The sequence below is a fragment of the Balaenoptera physalus genome (genome assembly GCF_965194825.1).
Source record: "Balaenoptera physalus genome assembly, chromosome: 4".
NCBI classification, from domain to species: Eukaryota; Metazoa; Chordata; class Mammalia; order Artiodactyla; family Balaenopteridae; genus Balaenoptera; species Balaenoptera physalus.
The window spans coordinates 130,638,076-130,658,752 of NC_138891.1; the positions used below are offsets into that span (position 1 = coordinate 130,638,076).

At 40.1% G+C, this 20,677-nt stretch overlaps 1 long non-coding RNA gene and 1 pseudogene across 2 annotated transcripts in view; both read right to left on the minus strand.

The window, feature by feature from the left end:
* The window catches only part of LOC309660202, a 35,532-nt gene extending 17,915 nt beyond the window's left edge, over positions 1–17,617 (minus strand). Inside the window, exon 1 of the long non-coding RNA XR_014263265.1 lies at positions 1–17,617. This exon is cut by the window's left edge and continues 15,587 nt beyond it. This is a non-coding gene — a long non-coding RNA (uncharacterized lncRNA).
* Positions 17,618–17,619: 2 nt separating this feature from the next.
* Positions 17,620–19,899, minus strand: LOC309660106 (mitochondrial intermembrane space import and assembly protein 40 pseudogene; annotated as a pseudogene). Its single transcript has one exon. The product of its transcript is annotated as a mitochondrial intermembrane space import and assembly protein 40 pseudogene (transcript).
* Positions 19,900–20,677: the final 778 nt, after the last annotated feature.

The following is a 20,677-nucleotide window of genomic DNA, read 5'->3' on the forward strand; positions in this document are numbered from 1 at the left end:
ATGTGAAGATGAAGACAGAGAAGGGGGTGATGTGCCTACCAGCCAAGGAGCACCGAAGATTGCTGGCAAGCTACCAGAAGCTAGAGGAGAGACGTGGAACAGCCTCTGCCTCTCAGCCCTCAGAAGGAGCCGACCCTGCTGTCACCTTGATCGTTGGACTTCTAGCCTCCAGAACTGTGAGACAATACATTTCTGTTGCTTAAGTCACCCATTTTGTGGAAACAAATACAGTTCCTGCTGTTGGTAGTGGGCACTTTGTTCCATCACTCTGCAGCTTTTCTTTTCCTACCTTGAACCTCTTCTCCTCTTTCTGCACTTTCTCCTCTGTTCTCACCACTCAGCCTCCCAGCATCCTCTCATGGAATCTCCTAGTATTTCCCTCCCATGCAGACAGGCTGGGAGTTTCCCCTTCAGTGAGCATGAGAGGGGCACATCCTGAGCAGTGAGAAAAGAAGGCTGCTTTGCTTCAGGTCTCTAGCGGGGATAATATTACCCACTAGGCTGTCTCCCTAGAGCTGCTATAATGCAGGTCCAGTGCTGTTTGAGAAAGTGCTTTGAAAACCGTAAATAACTGCATAGATGAGAATGAGCGTTTTGTAGGTGGGATGAAGTGTTTCTCAAATTATTTTCATTTCTTCTCCCCTTAATTATCTGGGCTCCCCACTTCACAGAAGGAAATGAATCAAAGGGGAAAAGGCCCTGACACTTTCTTGCCATCAGGCAGTGGTGCGCTTCTATTGGTTGTCTCTCCAGCACATAATGTACCTTTCTCCAGACACTGCAGAAGCTCCCTCCTCCCCCATTCACAAACCAGGTGCTGTGGGTGACATGGATCCCACTCCATCTCTAGAAATGGGCCCCAACCTGTGTGTATATATATGTAGACACACACATATTCTATTAGTCTGTTTCTGTTTCTCTGAAGAACCCTGACTGCACCCATTGTTCTTATTAATTCATGGCAAGGGGTCATAGTGCTTAAAAAGATGAAAGGCAAGGGAGGAGACCTCTAGCACTTAACCCGATTTCCTACTGCAAATATCAAGAGTTGGATCAACATATGCCCATAGTTATAAAGATGTTATATGATCTTTAAAGTCTTTAGCAGAATAATCCTGAAGGCCCCCCAAATTTCAGTCTTTGCTTTGCTCTAGCCTTATCCCAGTTGTTTCTACTAAGTACTCAATTATCTGCAGGCTGTTTTCAACTCATCATGGGTCCAAAGAGAGGCCACAGAAGCAGTATATCAGTAGAACTGTGCTTGGAAATAACGAAATTTGGAAATAATTTTTGTCTGCTTCGTAACTGAAAGCTACTGATCCTCTGAATGCCCTTCCCAGGGAGACCAGGCTGCTTACCCAGCCTCTTTCCACTTGGCTCCTTAGATGTTTGGGTTTCAAATGCTGTTGTGTGCTTTCCCTTGACAAAAGCTGGCATTGCCTCCCCTCTTGTGAACTTCATTCCTATGGATCCTGTTCTTGTTGATCCTGCTTCGATTTTGGATGGATTTCTTTAGAAGCAGCCATCTGACATTCCAGGGTTCTCTGCTCTGTTGTGCTCTGCCTTGCTCACCAAAGATTATGGCTGTGGTTGTTCCTAGACCCTTGGAACCAGAATGTATGTGAAATTCTCCTCTTTGTACTCTGCTGTGAGTCCTAATCCTTGTTCTGTTTAATCCTTGTACTGTTTCTTTCTCCTTTGCCTCACTTTTCTGGCTAGTTTCCTTCTATAGCTTCTCCCACTAGCTCAGTTCACCTGCCTTTGGTACCAAGTAATTTATTCTAATCCCTTGCCAGGAGCTGATGCTGGTGGCCAGATGGCAATAAGATGTTAAAGTCATCCTTTAAACCTGTGACTTGAGAGACAGCTCTCTTTACTTCCCTGGGAAAACAGTTCTTGTTTCTCTCAGTTGTGGTAAATGATATTTTAAAAAACTCTATTTCTTTCTTACTTGGATTTTAAAATATGTTTATTACCAAATTCACATTTTAAGATGCAAAATTTATCATTTTTGCCTGAAACCAGCACCAGCACCCTGTTCTTAAAATACATAACTACTTAGTGACAGATGTGGGCCTTTGAAACAAGGTGGACAAGAGTATTCTTCCCTGGGACTTTTCAAACTAGGGTTCAGAGAGAGGAGCTACCTGTATGAGTCAGCTACTGCTGCATAACAAAAAAAAACATAAAATCTAAGTGACTTGAAACAGTGAGCATTTATTTAGCTCACACCTTTGCAGGTCTGCTGGGCAGGCTCTGCTGATCGCAGCTGGGCTCACCCATGAGTCTTCAGGCTGGACCTGGGTGGACTGATTTAGGCTACAGCAGCTGGGGTGTCTCTAGTCCATACTTCAGGTTTGCATGTCTACTGCGTGTGTCTCTCACCTTCCAGCAGACTAGATGGGGAATATTCCACAAGAGACCAGGTGAGAACATGCAAGTCTCAGAGACCTAGTCTCAGAAGTGGCACACTGTCATTTCTGCCCATATGTTATTGGCCAAAGCAAGTCACATGGACAGCCCAAAGCCAGGGCAGAAGTATATACAGCCTGTGATCAGACCATGGCTAGTGTGTGGATACGTAGAGGGGTAAAGAATTGGGACCAGTCCTCCAATATACCACAGCTCCTTTCCTCTTTGGGTGTAGAGCTGTTGGGAATGAGCTCCATGTGCAGACATCTGTCTACAGTAGGAGAAGACAAAGCCAAAGTCTAGACAGAAGAGATGGGAGAGAGTTCTAATAATATTCCCATTCTTAACAAGGTCTCTGATGATGCTCAGATGTTACACTTCTGAGCTTTTTTTTATTATGGTGTGGGCTATACCCATAGCTCTTCAAACTCCCTTTTCTTGCATAAATTAGTGTAAGTTTGGTTTCTGTTACTTGCAATCAAATGTTTATCATCCATATACTATTTGTCTATATCAGAGGGACTTTATATAAAAAGAAGCTTTCTTTATCCCAATGCAAAGTTTTTTAGGTTTATTTTTGGAAGGTTAAAATCTCTTCAAATTAGAAGCAAGCATTAATATCTGTATTTCATGGAGTTTATTAGTTGATCAAATTAAACTGGACTACAGAAGTTTCAAAGAAAAATGTTATCTAATATTGCAGTAAAAATTATTCCTAATCAGTGTAAATTGAGAAAGGCATATAAAAACAGCTAGTACAAAGTAATAATATTTATATTTTTAACTCAGGAATTTTATCCTGAGTTATATAGTTGTACAGTTTTTAACCGTGTTAATTAAGACAAGTGTATAAAATATTGAATTTTATCCCTGGAAGTTTACCTCAGTAAAATAATCTATCAGAAGCAAAGATCCATAAGCATGAAGCAGTTTATGACAACTTCATTCATAATACTAGGTAAAGCAAACTATCTAGATTAAGAGAATGCTTTAATAAATTATGTCACTTTATCAAGATGGAATATTATATAGTTTTTAACCATGTTAAGACAATTATATAAAATATTGAAATATCTTTATGACCTAAGTGAAAAAGCAGAACATAAAATAGTATTTACATGAATATTCAAACTATGTATATATGATCACCCAAGAAGTACCCACTTTACACATATATATTCACATCCACAATGAGCACAACACACACACACACATACACACATACACACACACATACAGTCATTATCTTTTGGAGTACAATGGAGACAAATTGTATTTTGAATCTACCTGTAATTTTCTTTTGCCCAGATAGAAGATACTCATCATCTTTGAGTAAAATTACTCTTCAGTGGGCTCATTATTTATGCAAAGTCAAAATTCTGTCTTACAATCAAGCAACTGGAACTATACATACTAAACAACTCTGAATAAAATTATCAGAGCTGAATTCATTGTGAGCAGAATTGAATCTCTGTGGGGTTATGATGGTGTTGTGAGTGAGGATGTGGTGGATTATGTCCTTCTTTCAGTGAGGAAAAGAAGGGTCAGGGAGTGTACTCTGGGGACTGAGGGCTCATGGTAGTAGGTAGGTAGGTGGTAGGAAGAAAGCCTATGGAAGGGGTATGGGTGATGGACTTCATTCAAGGAGCAGTGATATTTCCTATCCAGTACTATTGTTTTCTTTTCTTTTACTACATTATAATTTCCTTGTTATTTTCAACCCTTCAATAAATTGTCTTAAATGCTCATTAGGTATTTGCTGTACCTTTAGGAATTAAGGGAGGGGGTTGCAACTCTCCTTGAGTATAGCAAGAGCCTGGCTTGCGTGGAAAAGTGATAAGAAGTGCAGTGGAGACCTGAGGGGAAGTCCCTGGAGCATGGTCTAGAATCAGTTTACTTGTGGACCCCATAAGAATTCCATTGGTATGGTAGACTGTATTTCTGTTTGCCAAATATCTTATTTTTCCTCCATCTTCTGCCTTGGAAGGATTTTACTTTCCTACTGTGCTGAACTCAGGAGAGGCCATTTAACTTGCTGTAGCCAATGAAATGTGGGCACAAGGAACATGTATCATTTCTGGGCAGAAGCGTTAAGAATCAGTTGGTCCTGGAATGTTGCTGCTCCATTACCCTGGGTCCTGGAATGAAGGTGAGTGGGTCAAAGCCACAGCCAACTTTCGGTGACATGTTATGTTAGTGTGATGGTTAATTTTATGTGTCAAGTTGAGTAGATCACAGGGTGCCCAGATATTTGACTAAACATTTCTGGGTGTGTCTATAAGAGGGTTTCCAGATGATATTAGCATTTGAATGATGGGACTCAGTAAATTGCCCTCCTCACCATGGGTGGGTATCATCCAACCTGAATAGAACCTGAATAGAACAAGAGGAGGAAGGAAGAATTCTCCCATTTTCTCTGTTTCAGTTCTTGAGGTAGGACATCTCATCTCAACTTCTCTTTCCCTTGAACAGGGATTTATACCACAAGCTCTCCTGCTTCTCAGGACGTCAGATTCTAACTGAACTCCACAACTAGTTTTCCTGGGTCTCCAGCTTGCATATTTTGGGATGTCTTAGACTCCATAATCATATGAACCAATTCTCATTAACTATTTATCTATCTATCTATCTATCTATCTATCTATCTATCTATCTACAATTTGTTCTGTTTCTCTGGAAAACCCTAACTAATGCAGTGGTATTTTTCACAGACACAAAGGAAGTAGAATATGCAAGACGGAACCTCCTGTGTCATCCAGTAGGGGGCGTTGATCTGTATTATTCGGTATCTGCAGTTGAAGACCCATGCGCCTTTGAGTTACTCTTTGACTTGTACTTGTACTTGGACTATCATGTTCAGGCCAAAAAGTATATTTTGGCTCCTTTGAAATGTCTTTTCCTCCACATAAGTGGTGTATTTGTTAACTCTCTCAGCAGCTTCAATCTCAACTTTTGCTTCTAATTTTTCCCCCTTATTTTATGTTCAGGGACTCTAGTGATAGCTGTCAAACTAATTCAGAGAGAGTGTTTGATGAACTTTGGTTTGATTTGTACAGAATTGTCGAAAACGATATTTGAGAAAACAACTTCGCCCTTGACAAAACCTGAGAGTTTCTATCTTAACTATTTTCCAAATTTGTATGAATATTAGGAAGTCGATCTGAGTATTATGTTTTCCAGTGAAATGATTTGATTTTAGGCTGATAATTTCATGTACATTAAAAAAAAAACAAACCATGCAATTCCACAAGAGCAGGGACCCAGATTGCTGAGAAAGGTCTCATTAGTTCCAGTGGAGGGGGTAGTTCATAGGCACTCGCACTGACAATGGAGGAGTTCTCTGCACTGGGATAAGCTGCCTGAACCTTCACTCAGCAGGCAGCCCCATAGATACTCACTCTTCTTGCTCACTCTTCTGCCCGGGTGTCCTGGTAAAGGCAAGTAGAGGAACCAAAGCAATTACCTAGATAATTAAGGAAAAACAAACCTGTGTGTGGCAGGTAACTTGGGGAACTTCCACTCAATTTTCTAGGCAATCATTGAAATTTTTTGCCTCCCTGTTGTCAGCAGGAATGTGATCTGGCTCACAAGAGCTACTTTAACAATTATAATGCTCTCAGTTGGTAAATATTGCTTCATAGGAACTCCTCCTGCACTCATCAATCTAGAATTTGAAATAGCTCCATGGGAATCTCAGGGCTGTGTTGTTCCCACTGAGTCATGGCAAAACCCCCAATAACTGCTGTGAAAATGTTAGGCTATTTGTGAAACTTTGGAAATCAGCTTCTGGCAACTCTTGTTTTGTGATTCTGGGTAAGATGAGACCTGCAACCTCACAGGCTGGGCAAAGGAAATTCCAGTTGTGATGGAGGCCAAGGAAGATTTGCTGTCAGTCTCTATATGAGGTATTTGTTGCATCTTACCTCCAACACCTTCCTATGAGGCAGGTCCTACTACTCTCACTTTAGAGATGAGAAAATGGGGCGTCAACCAGGCACACACTGGTGAGTGACAAAACTAGAATTTCCGGGACTTCCCTGGTGGCGCTATGGTTAAGAATCCGCCTGCCAATGCAGGGGACACGGGTTCGATCCCTGGTCCAGGAAGATCCCACATGCCGCAGAGCAACTGAGCCTATGCGCCACAACTACTGAGCCTGCATGCAACAACTACTGAAGCCCATGCGCCTAGAGCCCATGCTCCGCAACAAGAGAAGCCACTGCAAAGAGAAGCCCGCGCACCGCAATGAAGAGTAGCCCTCTCTCACTGCAACTAGAGAAAGCCCATGTGCAACAATGAAGACCCAACACAGCCAAAAATAAATGATTAAATAAATAAATTTATTAAAAAAAAACAAAACAAAACTAGAATTTCCACCCAGATCCTTTTGATTCCAAAGTTCTTTTTACTCTCCCAGTGACTCCGGGAGAATCCAGGGCACCTATATTTTTAAAAAGCTCATGGTTGTTTCTGGTGTCAGTGGGACTGGAAACTGTATGTTAAGGCGATGGTTCTCAAAGTTTAGCATGTGTTAGAATCACCTGTAAGACTTGTAAACACACAGATGTCTGGTACCACACCTGGAGAGTCTGATTTGGGTCTGGGTTTGGGCCCAAGTATTTGCACTTCTAAACAAGTTCCCAAGTGATGCTGCTGCTGGTACCCAGGGACCACACTGTGAGAACCACCACTACATTGGGCAACTCAGAGAATTTGTTGTGAAAATCAGCATAATGAGAATGAAATCAGATATCTACAAACTCACCTTAGAGAGAATGGCTCAGAATAAGTCCTGACTAATAGTAAAACGAACACATTCTAGAGAGAATATGCCTATCATAGGCGGATGGTGAGAAGAGAGGCATTGATTAATGGGGCAGAAAATATATCTGACAGTTTCCCTCTGAAAGGAAGAAGTGATGAAAGGGTCAGTTTCTACCTTTCCTTCTGATTCTCTGGACACCAAGCAACATCGTGAACGTTAATTCAATTAGCTTATTTGATTAACTTATTTTGTTTTTCCAGGTGTCTGATATCTGAAGGATGGTTTCGAGCAGGACTATTTTTCAGGACCACCGCTTTGCTTAATCCCTGCGGGTGCCATTCATATTGAATTCTATGCAAATGGTGCCCCCTGGAGGAGCGGAAAAGAATATCATCCTAAGTGAAGGATCTAGCATTGTTGGTTAAACATGATTTATGTGCCCCTGGAGTCTACTCCTTTCACATTAAACTAGCAAAACTGAGGACCAGTCCCAGGGACCTATGAGAATACTCTCTCAGAGAGGCCTGCCCTTGAGAAAGATTTTCCTAGTCAATATTCCAAGTAACCCAGGACCTAAAATTCTTGAAACAAGTGAAAATGGTAGGAGAAGGTCGTTAACAAATCCAAACGCTATCAGGATGTGTATCTTGCTTCTCTGTTTTGTGGGGATAAAATTATTTCAAGATTTGACTTACAAAGTAGGAATTGTGACTGAAACTGAAACAAATGTTTGTCTTCATGAGAGAGCAAGAAGTCTCTTGGTTGGAACACTTTGGTACAGAAGGGTTATTCTACCATGAGCATAAAACCCGGAGGAGGCTCTGCATGAGACCCACCAATGCTCCATGTCTCATGACCCTCTTCCCCCCATTGAAAGGTCAGACTTATCCTTTGTGTCCATGCTTTTCTATGACCTGCAAGTTTTCCAAGAACCCCTGTATTCAAAGCATAGGTATACCACTTAACAGCTTTGTGTCCTTACTTAACCTTCCTGGGCCTTTGTTTCCTTATTTGTGGGATGATTATAAGGCTTACAGATAGAGAGATATAGATTGATAAAGCTGAGAGCAGCGATTGACACATCCTTGCATTCTATAAATATTACTCGTTACTGTTATTATTCAGACATGCTTGTTAAGAATGCCCTGTGAATGATTTGTACATGTTGGATATTTAAGGGATTGTAAAGTATTTAATTAGTGGAGATAGTATTGAGGAGTCCAATCCACATCTACAATGGGTAGAGCTAGAAAGGCATGGAGGATAGTTAGATAAGAGAACCAGTAGAGAGATGTGAACTCCAGAGGAGAGAGCTCATCTGGAAAGTAGGTTATCAGGAATATATATGATTCCAATCTGATGATATAGAAGGAACTGTGGATGTGGGAGGCATATTTGGGAGAGAAAAAACAAATGTTGTTCATGCTTGTATTACCTAAACTCTCCCCTCCTTTTTAAGGGTCACCTCCTTCTAATGAGAGTTGTTTATACTGCTGCTTGTAGACTTCTAGGATCCAGAAATCAATTTTTTTTTTAACATCTTTACTGGAGTATAATTGTTTTGCAATGGTGTGTTAGTTTCTGCTGTATAACAAAGTGAGTCAGCTATGCATATACATATATCCCCATATCTCCTCCCTCTTGCATCTCCCTCCCTCCCACCCTCCCTATCCCACCCCTCTAGGTGGTCACAAAGCACCGAGCTGATCTCCCTGTGCTATGAGGCTGCTTCCCGCTAGCTATCTATTTTACGTTTGGTAGTGTATATAGCCCATGCCACTCTCTCACTTCGTCCCAGCTTCCCCTTCCCCTTCTCCGTGTCCTCAAGTCCATTCTCTACGTCTGTGCCTTTATTCCTGTCACTAGGTTCTTCAGAACCACAGAAATCAATTTATATGATCTGTGACCAGCATTAAAAAAAACCAAAACAGAACAGAATATAAACGAGCTGTGTCCATTCATTGCACATGGTAATATTGTTTTATAAAACTTTACTCAGTTATGCATATACATGTGTATAGGGTCATGATGTACAATGTATTTTTTACTGTGGCTTTTGGTACGAGGAGTTTGAAAGTCACTGCTCTAGTGTATTCACTGGGGTAGGGAGTTTTCTCTGCTCTTGCAGGGTCCTTTTTACCTGTTCTCCAGGCTGCTTTTTTCTCCCCAGCCTTTTCTGAGCCAAAGCAGATACCTACTTGTTGCCCTTCTAGTGTGGGCCGGGGGCTCAGGACACCTTCTAATGCAATCTTCCCACCTCTGCAAAATCCCGGAGATGATGGTGAGCATGATGGGGATATGTTCCCCTCTTTTTGTTTTTATGACTCAGTCCCTCACTTATTTCAAACTTTTTATTAAAGTGTTGGGGAAACTATGAGAGAAATAATTTAAACATTGCTGCTTAACTTTACTTTTCCTGAAGTCCAAGGAAAGAGTGTCCTGGAATTGAAATCCTGTGCAGGGGTCACTTCCTAGATGCTCCTGGTTTATCACTGTGATTCCCTGACCTCAGGGCCACATCCCTCTGCAGGAGGGCTCTTCTTGCAATTTAAAACCTGCAAATATTTATTCATTTTGGGAGGAAAATGCTGCCTTGTACTCACAGAGTTCCATACATTTTCTATTTACTTCTGAATATTTAAAAAAAGCAGGTCAAGTTTAAAATATCCATTTCAGATCCATCTATCCCCTCCCCTCCTCCCAGCACTGGCCATGCTCTTTCAAGGAGGCTTAGAGGAGGGAGAAAGCTTGGTCTGCTTTTTTGCTCCTTATCCCCGATTTCTTGGGGCACCTTTCTCCTTGATTGCAGAGGGGAGATGGAAAGGGACAAATCTGTCATTCCTGGTGTGCATTGGCCATCTCTTGGCTATTGCTTCTTAGGTTGAAATGGACCAAGTACAGATGCCCACTGAGGGCAGGCATCCCAGGCTGCTTCCTTCTTGGGGTACATGTGTGAGTTCTTCATGGACCCTTCAGGATCAGGACGGGGCTCCACATCTTGTTTCCATCCAGTGCCTTAACAAGGGAGATTAACTCTAGCTCAACCTCTTTGAATCCCACCGCAGCTTTCACCACCAGCAATACACCCTGCTGTTTCCCATTGCTTGGGACATCCACCCTGTATGTGGCCCTCTTGTTTGGGGTACATTAAGACAGCTTAAGCCCAGCTACCTTCTGCAGTGTCCATCTGAGTCACTGAAGACTCAGGTTTCCTTCAAATACCAAGTGGTAGGAGGGCTGGTTTCCCCACTGCTGGTCTCTCTCTCTGCCCTCTTGGTTCTCCTCTCCCCTGCTCAGAGATGTTCGGAGAGTGGGCAGATCAGTGTGTCTGCTCCATAAGCTGATGTCTCCCTGTGGTTCAAGATGCCCGTCTCCTCTTGTTTCTGACACCCCTACTGTCTATGAGAGCTCCCCATTTTTTCTTCCTCCATGGAACACACCGAGGCTCTCAACTCTCTACCGATGACTCACAATAAGGAATCTCTCCTTCTTCTCCTCTTCCTGGTTTTCTGCTTGTTTGGGGTGGGGGGAATGGTTGAAAGTAGTACAGTTGGTTAAGTCTGGTCTATTAAAACGTCCTGGAGGGGTTCATACCTCCAGCTGTTGGCAGCTCTTTTTAGAATGGGAGGTGCTTGATGTGTCTTTGCTTTCTGCTCCAGGTCTTGGTCGCCAATTTTGAGACAACAGAATTAGTATCATCGACACCCCACTGCGCATGGGACGAGAGATCCACATCATCTACCCTATCCATACTTTAAAGAGTTAAGTTGGATGCTTGCTTTGGCAGCACATATACTAAAATTGGAACGATGCAGAGAAGATTAGCATGGCCCCTGTTCAAGGATGACCCACAAATTCGTGAAGCATTCCACATTTTTTTACAATGGAATATTACTCAGCCATAAAAAGGAACAAAATAGTACCATTTGTAGAGACGTGGCTGGACCTAGAGTCTGTCATACAGAGTGAAGTAAGTCAGAGAAAAACAAATATTGTATAATATCGCTTATATGTGGACTCTAGAAAAATGGTACAGATGACCTTACTGGCAAAGCAGAAATAGAGTCACAGATGTAGAGCACAAACTTTTGGTTACCAAGGGGGGGAAGGGGGGCACTTGGGATGAATTGGGAGATTGGGATTGACATATATACACTAATATGTATAAAATAGATAACTAATAAAAACCTGCTCTATTTTAAAAAAAAAACTGCCTTTATATTATTTAGCCATTTTAGTAAACAATTTACCATACTTGTGGTATGTCATATGTGAATTTTACATATTTTTTCCCCAAATAGCATGTGTTAATTTGCCACCATAAAAATAGGCTTAACTATTGTGAAAAATTCAAATGGTAAAAAAGGTACATTAAATGTTCACCCCTCTTTTTTTAACCTAAACTAGATGTTACCCTGGAAGGGTGCAGGGGCAAATTAACATATGAAGTGGTAAGGACGGTGTCTCTACTCTGACTGCACACCCAGAAATACCCCTGGAATGTCCATCACCATGGCCTCTTGGCCGAGTCAAGGGGGTAACTCACATTATCAGTGGGGGTGGCAGTTCTCTTGCTGAAGCTATCAGAATTAATGCCCTTCCTTACAGATGCAGATGTAGAGAATGGACTTGAGGACACGGGGTTGGGGCAGGGTAAGCTGGGACAAAGTGAGAGAGTGGCATGGACATATATACACTACCAAATGTAAAATAGACAGCTAGTGGGAAGCAGCCGCATAGCACAGGGAGATCAGCTCAGTGCTTTGTGACCACCTAGAACTGTGGGATAGGGACGGTGGGAGTGACGCTTAAGAGAGAGGGGATTTGGGGATATATGTATACATATAGCTGATTCACTTTGTTGTACAGCAGAAACTAACACACTCTTGTAAAGCAATTATACTCCAATAAAGATGTTAAAAAAAAATTAATGCCCTTCTTTATCCTCTTTATTCTCTGCTCTGTCCTGGGCTCCCATTTCTGAAGCTCCTGCAGTGGCTTCAATTGCAGTGTTGACATATTCCCTTCCATGGCCACAGACCCCAGTGATTTGCCCTCCAACCTGTGCAGTTGACATAGATGTGTGATTTCATAGCTTCCTCATGGCCCTCACTCATGAAGAGAAGAGTACCCTCTTCTCACCAGGGGTACTTTTCTTTGATTTCTTTTTTTAGGTTTTCATGCCTTCCCAGCTCAGATCAAGCTTGAGACAAGTTACCCAGCACCTAAACTGAAAGGAAACAGCATACCTGCAAAACTACATCTGAAGTCATTTATTCTTCGTAATCACTAGTTGGGGGTACCTCCTGACTCTCGCACTTTCAAGTGTGGATAATATTCAAAATACATATTTAATGACCAGTTGTCTTGGGTGCCATGATGGAATGGGGAACTGACCAATTGGTATGGTCAAACCAGTGCATACAGGCTGAATATCAGATTGAACAGGGGTCCCAAACAGGCAGGCCTCTGGGCCATGTTACTGGTAGATTAGTTTTGTTGGGTATGCTGAGTGGTTTTGAAATCTGTTTCTGAGCCTAGGCACGCACTAGGCACTGTTTCTGATCTAGGCACGCACTCTCCCATTTTCAGTCTGCTATCTTGTCTCATGTCTTAGAGCTTGCTGGCTTTGTTTTTTTTGTTTGTTTGCTTTGTTTGTTTTGTTTTTTAAAATGTCTTACTATATTTTTAATTAAAAATTTTTTCATTTTAATAGTTTTTAATGAACGTTATATGTAAGATTATTTCTGCATCTTCTCAATTGTTTCTTCCTTATATTTGCCCTTTTCCTTTCCTACTTGGCAAGGTTTGACTTTACGCTCAAGGATCTTTATTTGGTCTTTGTCCAGTTTAGTTTAGTGATAAACTCCTTCCTGGGGTGAATGCTCGCATGCTCAGTTGTGCCATCAGCCTTCTCCCGCTGCACTCGTATGGTGTAGATGACATATTTCTTCCTGGAAACCTGGACTACTTTGCCAATTTGCTGCCCTTTGTAGCACCCTCACACAACTTGAACTTCATCATTTCGGATGGGCATGAATCGAACACTGTACTTCTGCCTCAGATCTTTGGAAAGAGGGGAAGACGTATATGTATATGTATAACTGATTCACTTTGCTGTACAGCAGAAACTAACACAGCATTGTAAATCAACTATACTCCAATAAAAAGTAATTAAAAAAATAAAATAATGAAAACTGTGCAGTATAAAAAAATATAGTAAGAGCGCTGGCTTTGTTGATTTATCTTACTGTTGCTTCCTGGAAAGCATCTGCCTGTGCCATACTCTTTTCAAACCTTTCTTTGTGGTCCCGTCTCTGTCCAGGGGCTATTCACTCCAATTTGTCTCTTAAAAGATCCCAGATTGTCATTGCTTGGATAGGCCCTCATACATGTGGGAACTGTACGATACCTCCTCTGGTTGCTGGGCCTAAATTTCCACAGAGGTGGGTGCCCCATTCTGGATCTGAACTACATCAATATTGCAGCTACTCATTAAATTATAATTGACTTGGAAATGAGAGACTAAACATAGAAACAGACAATGGCCAGACCCTATATAAAAATAGAACTCCGAGCCACAACCTACAGCAACCTGCCAAGGAAACCAACCCTTTCATTGACAATAAACAGTCCAGGAAGCCAGCCTGCCATAAGTCAGACTTGTTAGAATTCAGACTACTATCTCTAATAACAATCTAAGAAGCTAAACAGTAGCTTCTGTAACAGTCGGCCCCAAATGGGCAGGATTTGATTAAAAGCTGACAGCTTCCCAAATTTTTGCCCCCACTTCCAACTTAGGACCAACTAGAGAAAAACAAATATGCACCCCTAACCAATCACATAAGATACCTTGCTATGAGGTATCACTCCTCCAGCTTCCCCAAGCCCACAGCCTCCAATCAGGGTACACGTGAAGCCTCCCCTTTTTGTACAATCAAGCTTTCCTACTCCTCTGCCTGCCTTTGCATCTTTGCCAAGATGCAAGTGACAGTGGCTGACTCACTTCTTATGCTGGTTCTGAATAAATAGCCTTTGATTTTTCTCATTTGGTTGGTCTTTGTTTATTTCCACAGAAATAAAGTCAATTCTAACTATTTAGATATGATAATAATAATAAAGGCCTTCAATAAAATTTAAGTAAGTTACAGTAGAGAGGGAAAATAAGCATTTTTTGTATTCTGTAAAAGTTTAAGGTGGGCGGGGTGGAGGCAGGAGAATGTTCCCTTTAGCATCTTTTGAATCTCTTGGGTTCAATTTTCTGATTTTTCCTACTACCACATAAATTTTTAATAAAACAGCCAACTATAAAATGTTGAACTTTGTTACTTTTAAGCTGAAAATTTTTTTGAAGCTTAAGGCAGTTATTTCTGCAAAAGATGACTTTTGGGTTTATTAATTAAAAAGAAGGCAGGGAGTATTTGAAATATTATCATCTGGGGGACTTTATTCTACATTTATAAATACAGTCTCACCACAATTAAGAGAAATTGAAAAGAGTTTGAAATATGGTGATAGCTTAAAACTGAAAATAATTCTTTTTAACATGAATAATTATCCCACCAGTTTTATAACCTAATAAAAATCAAAGTAGAAGAAAAATCCTGGGCATTTTAATTATGAGAAATCACATGTATTCTGGGAAATTAGAAACATAACCCACATATTCGTACTTCAGAATCCTCATTCTAGAAATTCTTTCCTTGGAGATTTTCCAAAGAACTGGATTCCATGATCTGGCTTCTCTGCAGAACCCAGTAAACAGAGCTCAGTAAGAGGCATACCTGATTTTGAGTCCAAGTTTAGCAACAATATATTTCACATTTAAACTGAGATGCGGAGTAGAAATTCAGTCTTTGGACATTGTTTCCCTTATGTTTGTTCCTTTAAAAATATAGATTTTTCTTCTATACTCTAGACAGAGGCAGAGGAGAGAATACCCTTGTAATTTTTTCACTTTCTAGTAACCCCTTTAAAGTTAACTGTAGTATCACTTATATGCATACACATTACTCATATTATGATTTAAATCCTAAATCCTTCAGAGAATTCCCCAAATACTCTCATTCCGGGTGTCTCCATTGGTTGGTGTGCTTTGAAGAAAAGGACATCAAAGGTGTTCAATTAGCACGTGTTGACAAATTGACTCAACGCAAACCAATGTTAAATTAACCTCAATTTGGAAGATGTGCTGAAACAATAACAGTCATTTAACACTCGTTTTGTTAACACTTGTTTTGTATTATCTGGCCTGTTTCACCCCACCTCCATGTTTTCTGTAATGAATTCACATTGACTGTGTGTCTTTTGATTTCTTAATTATTCACTTTCCTTCTTGTGTAAAATGAGAATGTCTCATACTCACTCAGCCCTAGGTTTTTAAGAATTAGAAGAACCTGCAGTGTTCCCCCAAATTTACCCTTCATTTGTGGGCATGACACTCCTCTACTTTTCACAAACTTTCCTGTGCACAGGGGTCGCCTGGAGGACTTATTAAAACTTGGAGTGCAGTCCCCACCCTAGAGCTTCTGATTCCATAGGTCTGGGATGGGGCCCAAGAACTTGCATGTTTAGTTCCCAGGTCATGCTGCTGCTGCCCGTCTCAGGACCACACGTTGAGATCTACTGCTATTATACCATGTGCAAGAAGTAAGAATTCCGCTGTGTGTGTGTGTGTGTATGTGTGTGTGTGTGTGTGTGTGTGTGTGTCGGAGGTGGTGGCAATGGTGGTGGTGGTGATAGTAGGGGTACAGTTTGACCGGGGCAGAGTATGGACATAGGAAATCTTGCAGGTGTAGATCATTGTGAGGAAGCTGCAGGGTATTCTGGAATGAGCCCAGGTCTCAAAGGTGTGAGAGGGGAATTGAGAAAGAGAAAGCCTGATGTATTCTTGACCGCTGGATGCTTCTCCCATTTGGAGTTCACTGGAATGAAACTCCTAAATGGTTTAAGCACCAGAGGGCCTGCTAAATTGTCATGTCTCAGACACACATACAATATTGGTATCTGCAGTTTATGCTCTCAGACTACATATTAAAACTCTGTGCGGTGGTGGAGTAGCTAGATAAATATTTGTACACTTGACTGCACACAGACACTACTTGTGTTTCCTTATTCTCCTGTTTTGTCTCAAGAAATCTGAGTCAGATGGTATAATTGGTTGTGAAACTTAATCCCATCATCATAGTCATTCACCTGCTTAAAGATGGGAGTGTATGGATGGTTTAGCGAGTCTAGTAATCTGTTTATTCTCTCCCAAATGGTAAAGACAAGAAGCTCTTCACAGATTGCTGGATGGCTCCAGTTACTATGAATTCTTGTAAAGACACGGCAAACAGGCAAATGTTAGTTCAGCAGAATAACAATACACATTGATATTTGGATCATTCTTGCGTAGTATAAAATTGCAAGTGATTTCAGGTTCTGAAAGGACTTCATAAGCCTCAGGTCTCAACACTCAGATTTTAATGGCACATTGTCCTTTTCATTTCAACTTTGTTTAAAATATTTTATTACGGAAAATTTCAAACATATCCAGAATTAGAGAGAAACATATCTTGATGGTACTATCATCCAGCCCCAATAATTATCAATATTTTGCCAATTGTGTTTAACCAGTCTGTACTCCTGGGCCACAGTAATTTTACTTATAAATACCTCATTTCTAACAGATAAAGGCTTTAGAACAATATAACCACAATAGTATTATCACACCTAACAAAATATTATTTGAAATATTATTCCAATCCGTGTTCAAATTTCTTCAATTGTCTCAAAATTTGTTAATTGTCCTATTAGTTCAATCAGGACCCAAACAAGGTCCTTTATAGAATTTGGTTGATTTATCTCTTATGTCTCTATTATCGTTTAACAGTTTCCTCTCCTTCTTTTTTTTTTTTCCCCAAGCCATTTATTTATTGAAGAGATGAGTCATTTTTCCTGTTGATTCCCTGCATCTTGGACTGTTTTGGTTATATCTCTGTGGTATTGTTTAACTTGTTTCTACAGCCCCATGTTTCTTGTTAACTGGTAGCTGAGTCTAAAACATGAAATTTAGGCTTAATTATGCTGGGGGAGGCAAGAATATTTCACAGGCAGTGTGGGTACTTGCTATTGTATCACATCAAGAGGGGTGTAATACCTGTTTGTCCTACTTTTAGTGATGTTAAGATTGATCAGTGGGATTTAGGTGTCAACCTTTTCCTAATGGTCTTAGCAGCCGTTGATGATTATTGTATAGATGCATTATTTCACTGGGGTTGCAAAATGACATTTTTCTAAGTCAATCGTTCTTTCTGAATTAGTTGGACTTCTTTATCTGGTTAATATGAAAAACAGTTTATAAAGGAGAGGCAAGGTAAATGCTTGATTCTGTACCTTAATCTAATTTCAGAATAATGAGCCCAGCAATATATATATATATATATATATATATATATATATATACACACACATATATTTTTATTTATTTAATTGAAGTATAGTTGATGTGCAATATTATATGTTATAGGTATACAATACAATGATTCACAATTTTAAAGGTTATACTTCATTTATATAGTTATTATATTTATAGTTATTATATTTATAGTTATTATATTTATAGTTATAAATTATAAATATATCATATTTATAGTTATTATAAAGTATTGGCTATAGTCCATGTATTGTACAATATATCCTTGTAGCTTATTTGTAGTAGTTTGTACCTCTTAATCCCATACTCTTATATAGTCCTTCCTTCTCCTCACTGGTAAACACTAGTTTGTTCTCTATATCTGTGAGTCTGCTTCTTTTTTGTTATATCACTAGTTTATTTTTTAGTTTCAACTTATAAGTGATATCATACAGTATTCATCTTTATCTGACAAATTTCATTTAGCATAATACCCTCCAACTCATCCATATTGTTGCACATGGCAAAATTTTATTCTTTTTTATGGCTGAGTAATATTCCATTGTATATGTGTACCACATCTTCTTAATCCATTCCTGTTGATGGACACTTAGGTTACTTCCACATCTTGGCAATTGTAAATAATGCTGCTATGAACATTGGGGTGCATGTATCTTTTTGAATTAGTGTTTTCAGTTTTTTTTTTTTTTTTGATATATACCCAGGAGTGGAATTGCTGGGTCATATGGTAGTTCTGTTTCTAGTTTTTTGAGAAACCTCTATACTGTTTTCCACAGTGGCTGCACCAATTTACATTCTCACCAACAATGTATGAGAGTTCCCTTTTTTCCACATTCTTGCCAACATTTGCTTTTTGTGTTCTTTTTGATGATAGCCATTCTGACAGTGTGAGGTGATATCTCATTGTGGTTTTGATTTTTATTCCCCTGATGACTAACGATGTTGAGCATCTTTTCATGTACTTGTTGGCCATTTGCATATCTTCCTGGGAAAAATGTCTATTTAGGGTTCTGTCCATTTTTTTTTTTTCAGGTAAAAATTATGTTTTCCTTTTAATTGACACAGTTTCCTCTCTCGGTGCTACTTTGATAATGATTAGGTCCCCACCTCTCAAGAACATTGCATCTGAACAGGCTGAGACAGAGCCAGTGTGAACACAGGCCCCCAACCAGGGCTTTTGGAATAACAAGAAGAGCAAAAACCAGCCTTTCTCTTCACTTACAAAGGGAGTCACTCAGAGGGTCCAAAGCTCTGCTTTCCAAACTAGAAAACCTGGAGCTCAATGAAGAACTGGAAACCAAAATGTATCAGAAATGAACATAGTGCTTCCTCAAATACTCAAGGTCTGATCACCCCACCTCTTCTACAAGAAATAGTCCCACTCCAACATTTTTAAAGAAAGATGTTTTGTTTCTGTTTCACTTTCCAACTGGGTGTAAAATCTACTAAAAGGGATACAATGAATCAAAATAAATCAGCTTACTCACAAGAGACACTCCCAGATAATGATTTTTGGTTGCTGAGATTATTCAGCATATTATTTCAAAGTGGCAAAATTCAGGACAATCTGAGAAAAGAATTCAAAAGTGGCAGCTACATTCGCTGATATGTCCATGTGAGACACACATACACACAACCCCATTTTTCAGTGTATATGTCAAGGGGCCAAGACTCCGATCAGCACAATAAGTTATTTTGTACATTACAGTGCACAGAAAAACAGAAGGAAAGACACTTTCTTGGAGAGGTTCATATTGCTCTGAAGGAAGCTGGAGCCCAGCACCCCAGAGCCATCACTAGCTGGACCCCTCCTCTTCTATGATTGCAGTGGCCTCAGAGGCAGCTGTTTCCTCTAAACCATCCCCTGGCTTCTCCTCCGGGTACGGGTACTTCTGCATGCACCCCTGCATGGCCCGGAACTGGTCTACGCAGTCTGACCCCTTGACATCCTCCATGCTGTAGCGGAAGCAGGAAAAGGCCACCTTGAAAAGTTTCCCACATGGACCACTGGCCATCCGCCCAAGGCAGTTCCAGTTGATGTCTCCATTTGGCAGGATCAGTCTCTTCTCCTCGTACAGATCATTGGGGTCATTGACCACCAGCTCCAATTTGCTTGGAGTTTCATGGTCTTCTTTGGTGACAAATATGATTCAATCCTTCCCTTCCTGCTGGCAGTAGGTCATGGTGCAGCCCGGTGCTTCAACCGCACAGCAATGGCGGTGGTGGCCTCCAGGTTCTGTCCATTTTTAAATCAGGTTGTTTGGTTTTTTTTGATATTGAGTTGTATGAGCTATTTATATATTTTATATATAATATAATATAATATAAAATAATATATTTATATATTTTGGATATTAACCTCTTACTGGTCATATCATTTGCAAATATTTTCTCCCATTTAGTAGGCTGTCTTTTCGTTTTGTTGATGATTTCCTTTTCTGTGAAAGAACTTTTAAGTTTAATTAGGTCCAATTTATTTATTTTCACTTTTGTTTCCTTTGCCTTAGGAGAGAGATCCAAAAAAATATTGCTATGATTTATGTCAAAAAGTGTTCTGCCTATGTTCTCTTCTAGGAATTTTATGGTTTCAGGTCTTATATTTAGGTCTTTAAACCATTTTGAGTCTATTTTTGTATATGGTGTGAGGAAATGTTCTAATTTCATTCTTTTACATGTATCTGTCTGATTTTCTCCGCACCATTCCTTGAAGAGTCTGTCTTTATTTTATATTCTTGTCTCCTTTGCTGCAGATTATTTGACAATAAGAGCATACGTTTATTTCTGGGATCTCTATTCTGTTCCATTGATCCATCTGATCCATCAGATCTATGTGTCTGTTTTTGTGACAGTAACATGCTGTTTTGATTACTGTAGCTTTGTAGTATAGTCTGAAGTCAGGGATCATGATACCTCCAGTTGTGTTCTTTTTTCTCAAGATTGCTTTGGCAATTCAGGGTCTTTTGTGTTTCCATATATATTTTAGGATTATTTGTCCTAGTTCTGTGAAAAATGTCATGGGTATTTTGATAGGTATTGTGTTATTTTTGTAGATTGCTTTGGTTAGTGTGGTCACTAACAATATC